The sequence below is a fragment of the Moschus berezovskii genome, chromosome 9 (genome assembly GCF_049115385.1).
Source record: "Moschus berezovskii isolate FMDL1 chromosome 9, NW_MosBer_1.0, whole genome shotgun sequence".
Classification (NCBI taxonomy): domain Eukaryota; kingdom Metazoa; phylum Chordata; class Mammalia; order Artiodactyla; family Moschidae; genus Moschus; species Moschus berezovskii.
In genome coordinates, this window is record NC_142468.1 from 104,369,469 (window position 1) to 104,378,930 (window position 9,462).

Consider the following 9,462-nt stretch of genomic DNA (forward strand, 5'->3'; position numbering starts at 1 on the left):
AGATTAGAAACATTATAAAGTATCAAAAATTTCTGATTATTTGAGCAATGATCTTGGTTTAGCATTGAGTAGTGTGTATGTGCAGTTGTTCAGGCATGTCTGACTCTTTATGGCCTCATGGCCTGTAGCCCACCAGGTTCCTCTGTCCTTGAAGTTTTCCAGGCAAAATACTGGAGGGGGTTGCCATTTCCTACTCCAGAGCATCATCCTGACCCAGGAATCGAACAATGTCTTTTCTGTATTTCCTGCATTGGCAAGCAGATTCTTCCACGGCGCCATCTGGGGAGATGCTAACATTGAGTAAAGGGAAATATTATCAATATTCTACAAGATAAAAGGCAATAAAGGAAGCCTACATTTATTTTTCCTTTAGGGACTATTATATAAATTCAGTATTATTGACAAGATTCCAACATTTTAGAAGCTTGAGAAGGAAATGTGATAGTCTGTCTCCACCCACCTCTGTTACTTTTTTCACCAGAAAAAAAGTTATCCATGTTTGGTGGTTATTCCATGCAATTACATATGCATATGTTAGCATACATGTTATGGAGGAGTCTTATTTGTTTTGTGGAATATATAGTACATGTAACGGTGCTTTAAATTCCAATTTATTTAAAATCAATTTATGCTTAAATATCTGTCAGTCAATGTAAACTTTTGCTCTTAGAGAAATTAAGAGAGAAATTTATGTAGCAACACATTTTTAGTGTTTTCTTCACACTTTAGGAATAGATTCTTGTGGTTTGGAAAGCAGATGTGAAAAGACAATAAGGTACAAAGATGGGATTATTGGGCTTGACATTAACTATGTGGATAGTGTCAGTGATGTCAACCCACCACTGGTCAACTTGATGGATGATCAGGCATAGGAAGATCCTCTGTCTTGACATATAGCCTAGAACATCTGTGCATTAAAGTACAGTTGACTATATTTAAAGAATGGAAACCCAAGGTAAATCAGGAAACTACTTCAAGTCCAGTATTCTTGAACATAGGGTAGCACAAACACATAAATATGACAACTATACTAAAATATCCTTGAATATGGAGGAGGCAGAGTCAAAATACTTCATCTCAGATCCACATAAACTCATAAAGAAAGGGTGGCAATAATGCAGCATATCTGCAGGATGACTTTTGTTCATTTCCTTTCCTTCTCATTGTTAGAGAACTTTTGATAAAGAAACATTTCACTCTTCCCGAGTGATGGGGACTCTGGACAGATTCCAAGCATTTATACAAACTTCATAGTCACTGTCTTATCTACCTGGTAAATCCATCTATGTATTCTAGGGAAGAAATGAACCCCATGTTTCAGCTTCACCAAGTTTTTAGGTGACACAACAGTAGAGGAGGATGGTGACAAGATTCTATTCAGTATCTATAAATCAAGGTAACAAGACTATTATTTTTATACTCCGACAGCTTCTAGGAAATGAAGCTTTTAAGCAAAGAAGTTAAATGGGGCAGCCAACCAAATAATAATATATTGAAATCTCTAGCCTGATTAATATAATTCTAAATAAGGACATACATTTGGAAGACAGCTTTGTAGTGCCTTAAAAAGCTAAAGATCCTATTGCCATATGATAAAGTACTAGTACTCCTAGGTATTTACAAAATTGAGTTAAAAATTCTGTCCATACAAAACCTGAATTTGAATGTTTATGGCAGCTTATTCCTAATTATAAAAAACTAGAGATAACCAATACTTCCTTAAATATGTGAGTGGACAAACTGTGATACATCCTTATAATGGAATACTATACAACAATAAATGGATGTAATCTATCAGGTCATGAATAGATATAGAAAATCCTTAATATCTTGCTACATGAAATAGGCCAATCTGAAAAGTCTACATACTATATGATTCCCCATATATGACATGCTAGAAAATGCAAAACTATGGAGACAGTGAAAGTATGGGTGATTCTCAGGGATTCAGGGGGATGATGAATAGCTGAAGCATAGGAGATTTTAGTATGGTGAAATTCCTTTTTATGATGCTGTAGTTTGGGATATATGGACTTAGACATTTGCTGCATCTTTTGTGAGGCCCTAAAAGGAATGACACTGTAGTAACAATGAATGCAAATTTGCTTCTAAAGCCACTATCCAGTAAAAGGAGCCAAGGATCTTTGGAAAAATGGCTATTGTAGGAATAGGGAAGAATGGTGAAAAATAATCTTGGAGCATCCTTTAATCTTAGAATATAAGGAAGTGCTCAAACATACATAAAATCACAAACTTTGATGTGGATATATATCAAAGGGACTTAGGAGGCAAATAAAAATCTCCCAGTATTAGATTATAATAATAATTATATATATAAATATAGAATATATATATATTATAATTAGCAGTATTATATTATAATCCAAAGTATAAAATAAAATGCATGATTTCATACAGATATAAATGATTGAATAAATTAGTACATGAGGTAGAGGAGAAATCACCCATGTAGAAGAATAACAGAAAAATTATGCTGTCCTATCGAAGGGGAACTTAGCTCCCTATTTCTTAAGTATTGGCCAAGTATAAAGACTTTTTTTTTCCAAAAAGTGCATTGTGGATAGTAGGGAAAGAAACATCACAATGAAGCAACTGACAAACATTTCAGTGAGATGATTAAGGGCAACGTTAGCAGTATAAATCATGTTGATGATATAGACCCTTGATAGGAGGTGATGAAAACAGGACTTTACCTGTGATGTACCTCCATTGAGCCCATGATTCTGGTGTAACCATGGGAAAAATGCCAAGTAAATGTCAATACAATGGTATCCTTCTTACGTTGCAGTTCCTTAAAATACTAAACATACAATTATCCTCAGTTTAGTTCAGTTCAGTCACTCAGTCATGTCCGACTCTTTGCGACCCCATGAATCACAGCATGCCAGGCCTCCCTGTCCATCACCAACTCCCGGAGTTCACTCAAACTCATGTCCATCGAGTCGGTGATGCCATCCAGGCAACAACCCATCAATTTTGCTCCTAGTATTTAATCCCAAAGAAATAAAAACAGGTATTGAAATAACAACTGTACACAAATGTTTAGAGTAGAACTATTCACCGTGACCAAGCTTGGAAACAATCCAAATGTTCATCAGCTGATGAATGGATAAACAAATGTGGTAATCCATACAAAGGAATACCATTCAGCCACAAAAAGGAACGAGTCACTAATACACATTTCAATATGGTTAAACTTGAAAACATTATGCTAAATGAAAGAAGCCAGACACTAAAGGTAACATAATTGTTTTAATTCTTTTTGTATACGATATGGAGAATAGGTTAATTCATTGAGACAGGAAGCAGACTAATAAATGCCAGGGGCTCATTAGTGGACAGTGATTGGGAAGAAATGATGATTGAACAGTACTGTGAATGTACTAAATGCCGTTGGATTGTACTCTTCAAATGATTTACATTACGTGATGTGAATTTTACCTCTATGATAAAATAGCATAAAATTTAATACTAAAAAGATAAATGAGAAAATATAATTTTCCATTATGAATAAAGACTTTGGTTATCGACTTTGTTTTATCTTATTTTTTTCAAAATCATACTTGGCTTATGTGTACCTTTCCCTTTTTAAGGTAAATGTATAATTCTTATGTAAAAGAGAATGCTGCAGTTCACACACTAGGTTTTTGCTCATTTCTCTCCAGGCTAGATGTTATGTAGAAATTAGTCTAAATTTTTATAAAATGAGAGCATAGCAGTTTAACTAACAGAAATCAAAAACTGGGGACAATGTATTAAAGTGGAGCTCCCTGGTGGCTCAGAGGTGAAGAAACTGCCGCCAGTGCAGGAGACCAGGGTTCAGTCCCTGCGTCAGGAAGACCTGGAGAAGGAAACGGCAGCCCACTCGGGAATTCTCGCCTGAGAAATCCCACGGACAGAGGAGCCTGAGGGGCTACTAGTCCATGGGGCTGCAAAGAGTCAAGCATGATTTTGCAACTAAACAGCAAAATAATGGTGTTAAATAAGATAAGAATGGTGACGTTTGGTCTTCTGTATGTGCACATGGATTTTCTGAATAGCATTAGAGAGTTAGAGATATTCAGTATGTCTGAATTTAGTTAATGTATAGAAAAAAAATCACAGGGCTGAATACCAAAGCACACAAATTCTATTACCTTTTCTTCTATTAACTGATCTGTCACAATCTTATTTCTTCATCTGATATGGAAGAATATTGGGTTTCCATCTCACCATTTTATTAGAAATAATAAATGAGATAATATAGGCAAAAATACTCAGCTAAGCATAAAACTAAGTAGACTTGTGAACTCTTATTTATATGTTCTGCAGTGATCTAAAAGAGAGAACATATAGCATAGGAATTAAATCCATGGACGTTGAAATCAGAAAATTATTGTGTTTGGATATTGGATCTGACTTCAGCATATTAACTTTTGCCAGCATGTTAAATTTCCATATCATTTAATATTAGTATCTCTAAAATGGGCATGGTAATTGTATTTATGAGGTAAAAAGCAGGTTTAGTGTTTTTAAGGATACTACATGGATATGCTTCCAACGGAATTCTAAATAATTTTTACTAATGTGTTTGTTAATAGGTATTCCTTTTTCACTGGTATTGGTCTAAATGATATTTATCAATAGGCATTAAAATGTTAGGAGATACTGGTTTTCCTTGAAGATACTTTGCTGTCATATTTTATTAGACATAGATTCCTTTGTTTTCCATATACTTTTTAAGCCAAAGTTCTAATAATTTTCTCTTCTCTTAATGTCATGAGAATTCAAAGTAGAGAGCTCATAATAAATGGCCGGGGGACTCAGTTCATTGAATCATCAAGGGTCCAAGCTTGCTCTGCTCTTCACAGTGTAAATCAATGACTGAGAGACGAGGTGTGGGATCAGCAAGAGACTTTATCAGGAGCTAGCTGGCTGGCTGAGAAGATGGTGCTAGAGCCTCAAAATAATCATCTTGTCAGGGCCTGGTTGCCTGGTTCTTTTATGGATCAGAGATGGGGTGGGGAGATGAGGAGACAAAGTAATACTCTTCAATCCTTGCAAACGTCCCCCAGAATGCCAGGCCTCAGGCAGGGGAATGTGTTGGTTTCACTTCCTTGTGGTCCTTCACAGGCAAGCAGCTCAGGTTATCTCCTCAAGGCAGTCCATTATTCACGCTTACAAAAGTGGAAAGATGAGGGTTAAAGTTACAGAAGCAGATACAGCATAAATTCAAAATTAACCTTTTCCAGTTACAAGGGGTCACCAAAAAATTGTTGCTAGTCCTGGAGCGGTTCTAAGGAGCACTAACCACAGAGATCGTAGAGGAAACATTTCTTAAAAGGTTCAATTATAGAGAAAATATTGTTTTCTGAGCTCCTTTTTTTGAGAGGTCAGATTATATGGGCCAGTATAATATAAGTGACTAGCCTGCTAAAATTATCAGCTGTTTTTCTTATATGGGTAAGGCAGAGCACCTCTGCGACGTTACAACAAATCTCCTACTCCCTCTTTCCTCTGACTCTTCATTTCTGTTTTCAATTCAGCAAGCATTTGCTGAACCGCTACAGGTGCCAGCCTTTCCAAAGGGAAGTTAGTATTTCATTCCAAGTTGCTTGAATTGCTTCATATACCTTGATTGTTTCTTGATTTACAGGGAACCTTTTGGGTCTGGACTATATTTCCCTAGGAACTTGAAGTGTTAGTTGCTCAGTCGTTCCTGACTCTTTGTGATCATATGGACTATAGCCTACCAGGCTCCTCTGTCCATGAAATTCTCCAATCAAGAATACTAGAGTGGGAAGCCATTCCCTTCTCCAGTGATTTTCCCGATCCAGGGATTGAAACAAGTTGTCCTGCATTGCAGGCAGATACTTTACCGTCTGAGCCAAACAAGTGAAATACATATATTGGAAGGACAGAGGAGGGGATAAAAAGCCTCCAATTGACCAGGTCCAGCTTGTCAGTCCAAATGGTGATTACCTCATTGTGATGATCTTCCTCAACACCATCATGAAGTGGATGCTATCTTACTATTCAAGTCTTTAAATTGAGATGCAAAAGAGCATTTTATTTTCAAGTGGAAAACATACATAAGAGATTAGGTTTAGGTCCACAGGCAGGAGGATTTGATTAAAACTTGGGAAATATATCCAAATATATCCAAAAATATTGTAACAACTTTGTATGCTGACATGTTTGCTAGACTTATTGTGGTGGTCAATATTCAACCTGCATAAATGTAAAAAATCACTATTTTGTACATCTTAAATTAACATAATATTCTATATCAACTACACTTCACTTAGAAAAAGAGAAAAATAAAAAAAGCATTGAAAATGTTAATTAAGTCCATTATTATAACAGATTAAATGAGTGAGGATAATTATCTCAAACTGTGCAGAGAAGTTTTATGAATTAAATATTCATTTATTATTAAAATATTACAAATCTATTAATATAAGAGATATATCTTAATTTCAAAAAAGTATCATCCATGATGGTATTTTAGAAAGAAGCATTATGTATTTAGGAGGAAAAAATGCTTCTCTTCAGCACTGTACTGGTGGTTCCAACCCATTCAATATGAAAGAATCCAGAAAACAATAACTTGGTCTGGAAAAGATCAGGAAAAGCTTGCTATTTGTTTTCTATGTACCCCTTCATGGATCATAGCCTTGTCATGGCAAAGGGACTTGCATAACTTAGTGAAGCAATGAGCCATGCTGTGCAGGACCACTCAAGATGATGGTCACAGTGAAGAGCTCTGACAAAATGGGGTCCACTAGAGGCTTGGGACTTTAAGAGGAACCTATACACAAAATACAAATGAATGGTAGAAAATTTCAACAAATTTAATGAATGTACAATGAATATATGAAAATTTGCTGTTTTTCTACATGAGTAATGACCTACTAAAATATAGAGCAAAAGATATTTCTATTTAATAGCTTGAAAATATAATACCTGATAACAAATCAAACAAATCAAAATCACTAAAAAGAAAAGAATAAAATGTAACTAGGTAAAGCGATATACTAAGTTTATGGATTAAAATAATCAAAATCATAAAATTATCTATTCTTTCCAAATTAATCTATAAATTCTATCCAGTTTCAATTGATATCCTAAGATTGTTACTGTCTAATATGACAACTTATCCTAAAATCGTCTGTAAGAGTTAAGTGACAAGAAGAACTTAGATATTCTTAAAGTAGCATACCTGGAGAGTATAGATTAATTGTGCTAAGTACCAACCATATTTAAGAATTTGTTTTGTTGTATCTGAGAAATAAAATGACTAATGGACAGAATGATAGAGTCCAGGAACAGAGCCAAGCATAGATGAATGTTTGATATATAGCGAAGATGACATTAAAATCAGTAAGGAAAATCTATTCAATAAATCATATTTAGATGATCACTTATATCCATTTAAAATAAATTATATTCCTTTAATATAGCAATACAAAATTTAATTTCTTGTTGGATTAAATAACTGTGAAAAATAAATGTTTAAAATTATAAAAAAGTGTAAAGACAATAAAATATTTTTGGAGATTAATTATGAAACATGTACTATAGAGGAGACAAAAGCTTTAAATAAAGAAAATAAATTGATAAAGGTAACAATTAAATTTTGTGTATGTATAAACATCACAAACTTTTCATATCATCTATAGGAGTGAAGGCATTTTCAGTTTATATATTTTTTTTGTATAAAAATGATAGCATCTCCAAAGATTTAGGTGAAGTATGAATTAAAAAGATGAAAGAGCATGTCCAGTAAATTCTCAAATTGTTGCCCAAATTCACTATTAGCCAAGAAAATGCAATAAGAGTTTTAAAATTAAAATTTAACATTTTATTTTATAATTTTTTTTATCCACCTAAATGGAAAGAAAACACAGCAATTTGCAAAATTTGATATTGATAAGTCATGGAGAAATTAGGACCATTGGTAGAGTATAAACATCTACAACTTAGGAAGAAATTCTGTAATTTCTAGTAAAGCTAGGTTTATACCTTACAATTCAATACTTCCAGTTCTAGGTAAATATCCTACAAAAATTACCACATGTGCACAATGAACATATATATATGAGCATGTATACCTGTATATCGGAGAAGGCAATGGCAAGCCACTCCAGTACTCTTGCCTGGAAAATCCCATGGATGGAGGAGCCTGGTAGGCTGCAGTCCGTGGGGTTGCTATGGGTCGGACGCGACTGAGCAACTTCACTTTCACTTTTCACTTTCACACATTGGAGAAGGAAACGGCAACCCACTCCAGTGTTCTTGCTTGGAGAATCCCAGGGACGGGGGAGCCTGGTGGGCTTCCGTCTATGGGGTCACACAGAGTCGGACACGACTGAAGTGACCTAGCAGCAGCAGCAGCAGCAGCATACCTGTATATATATATTCAGTTGAGACACTATAATAGTAAATAATTAGATAATTCTAAACTTTTTTCAAAGGGAAAGGGAAATACATTTTAGAATACCCACAAGAAGAAGACTATAGCCATTAATATGAATAAACTAAATTCAACAAGTGCGGTGAGAAAGCTAGATATACAAATGTAAAAATGATGTTGGATTTTTAACCTTTCACCATATACCAAAATTAAATCCAAATGAATTAAATACCTAAATGTAATACCTGAAACTACTGAACTTGAAGAAGAAAATATAGGAGATTTTAAAGATGTTGAATTTGGCATTAAATTTTGAATTTTGTTGGATAGGACAGCAAAACATAGCAAAAGCAAAAATCACACAAAGTTATATCAAAGTTAAAAACTTCTCCAAACAAGACAGTGAAAAGGCAAACTACAAAATGGAAGAAAATATTTGCAAATAATATATATAAAGAGTTATTATATAGAATATATAAAGACCTTGTCAGTTCAGTTCAGTTCAGTTGCTAAGTCGTGTCTGACTCTCCGTGACCCCATGAATCACAGCACGGCAGGCCTCCCTGTCCAACACCAACTCCCGGAGTTCACTCAAACTCATGTCCATCGAGTCGGTGATGCCATCCAGCCATCTCATTCTCGGTCGTCCCCTTCTTCTCCCGCCCCCAACCTTTCCTAGCATCAGAATCTTCCAGTGAGTCAACTCGTCGCATGAGGTGGCCAAAGTATTGCAGTTTCAGCTTTAGCATCAGTCCTTCCAATGAACACCCAGGATTGATCTCCTTTAGAATGGACTGGTTGGATCTCCTTGCAGTCCAAGGGACTCTCAAGAGTCTTCTCCAGCACCACAGTTCTAAAGCATCAATTCTTTTGGTATGGCATTGGGTTTTTTTTTTCTTTTTGCAGCCTTAGGCAGTTGTAAAATAACTTAATGTAGCTTTTTACAACTGTGTATTCTATAGTATTTTTTCATTTGGTGAAATTTTAACTTAATATTTTTGGCACAGTGCTTTGTACCATTTATTAAATAAAATTTTTTTTTAAAA